Below are 2,505 nucleotides of genomic sequence, written 5' to 3' on the forward strand. Positions count from 1 at the left end.
GTTTTAAACTTTAAAAAGAAAACCTAGCTAGATCAATTCACTTTCTGATGAGATATATCCACTGAACCTTTACTATAGCTAAATCAGTATTAAAAACATCTTCCCATAAAGTCTGGACAAGTGTCTTAATGTTATGACTCTCTCCAACTATCCCTCTGACAATAAATTTTCCTATTTTGCTTACCCTGCAATAGACACACTAGCCTACTTGTTATTATTGCAATGTTATACTGTTTTTATTCTGTTCTAAGATTCACTTCATAGTCACCACTTTTTTCTCCATATTAAATTCAGTATATTATGCAATTTTTTATTTACATTATTTACTTTTTCTCTACAACAGAATATAAATAAACTGAAATCAGGAATTTGGAGGCTGCTTTCTACAATATCACAAGGAACTGTCCTGATGTTTGGCATTTGGTAAAGCATTTATTTAAAAAGCATATGGGGAATAACTCAATGGCAATTAAATTTCTTCAACTGTCAATTCTTTATGTTCTACATTAATTGAAACTCAAATATATTTGATAAACTATGTAATTATAGACATTTGATGTGCAGGGAATAATTATTTCTTCTCCTCCTCTTCTTCCTTTTCATTTTTCTTCAAAGTAGATCCAGAGAACTTAATAGATTTTCCTACATTAGCTGTTATAGCAAGCTCTTCTACTACTTAGCTGTTACCAGGAAGATTTTCCTGTACATGTATACCAGAAAAGAAAAAAAAAGTATTTCCTTTTGAATCTTGCTATTCCTTGGGGGAATTGTAATATTCAGTGTTTGATTGTAGATAAAATTCAGAAATGATCTCCTTTCTTCAAGAAACACAACCAAATCACTGAGAGCCCCAAATCCCAAAAGACCATAGTGAAAGCAAATATATATACATACACATATCTTTCCATTAACCTTGACTTTTACTTCTTCACTAACATATGCCTTGAAGATGCAAAACTATTTCTATTAGGGATGACTCTTTGCAACCCATGAATAAGTATAGACTCAATCAACTGATTTCTTAGAAGTCTTTCAATTGTCTTTGGGCTCATGGAATCATATATTCTTTCCATTCTCCAATATCATGAACATCCAAGGATTGAAAGAGAACATATTATCATGTAAACCATCTTTACTCAGTACTTTCAAAACCTATTTTTTAATTCAACTTCGTTTTGTTCTCATCTTTAACAAGATTAAAACTATCTTAGAATAAAACTGGAAAAAACAAAGCCTAAAGTTGAGTTTAGATATTTATCCATGAGTGCAGAATATTATCTTTCAATTATTTCTTATTTCATTTTAAAATATGAGAAATTTATATGCATAGAGAGATGATTAAAATTTAAGAAAGGATGTATATCAACATAAGTATTTACATAAAAATCTATGATTCTTTTTGTCTCTTGTTTTCATTTATCATGCTTTTTTAAAACAAACATTTGCATGAGAGAGAGTATAGCAGTAATTGATATCACATTAGAAGCAGTACACGGGCTGGGGAGATGGCTCAGTAGAAAAAATGATTCCCTGGTAAGTGCAAGGGCCTGAGTTCAATCCCCAGTCTTCCTCCCTGCCAAAAAAATTGCAAAAAGCAGTATGCATTTAGAATACCAAAATGACAGGCATTCAAAGTATGGTCCTAATATTATATATTACTATCTTCAGTGCAGTTGCTTAGTTCACAGGCAATCCTTCCAATTAACTGCTGGTTTCAAAAACCTGATGGAGATTCTGTGTCATTGCCTTAAACATCTTGTGTATATAAATGTACGGTTTTTGCCCCTCTCATGTTTCCTAGCTTTTCTACTTGCACTAACTTCATTGTTTAATCCTGAAGTTCTCAATTTCCATTTAATTGTATTATAGTTTTCTACTTTTATCTTTTGTTTTGAGTTTTCCACTAGGGAGATTATATGATATTTACACATGTGGGTCTGATTTATTTCTCTTATGAGTACAGTTTCAAGTGGTATCCACTTATATATGAAGGATTCCAGTTTATCATTCTTTATAACTGAGTAACACTCCATTATATAAAAACAGCACATCTTTTTCATCCATTCCACAGGTGATGCGCATTTTGTTTGCTTCCAAAAGTTGGCTATCACAAATTGTGTTTCTACAAACATAGGTGAACTTATGTCACTGTGATATGAGGTTTTCAGTTCTTTGGGGAAACTTCCCAGTAGGGAGATTCCTCAGTTGAATGGGATTTCCAGTCCTAGGTTTTTAAGGAGCGTCCATACTAATTTCCTTTATAGTGCCCCAGCGTACTTTTGCAACAGCAGTAGAGAACATTCCCTTTTTCCCTACAGCCTCTCCAACATTTGTTGTCGGCTGATTTCTTTATGATAGTCATTCTTTGTGGGGTGAAATTGTATCTCAGCGTTGTTTTAATTTGCATTTCATGGGTGGCTAGAGATGAAGAAGAGTAATTTTTTTTAATTTATTAGCTTCTAGAATTTCTTCCTGTAAGACATGTTTGATCGTGTCAGATGCCCA

This window comes from Octodon degus, unplaced genomic scaffold (assembly GCF_000260255.1).
Source record: "Octodon degus isolate 3935 unplaced genomic scaffold, OctDeg1.0 scaffold00189, whole genome shotgun sequence".
Taxonomy (NCBI): domain Eukaryota; kingdom Metazoa; phylum Chordata; class Mammalia; order Rodentia; family Octodontidae; genus Octodon; species Octodon degus.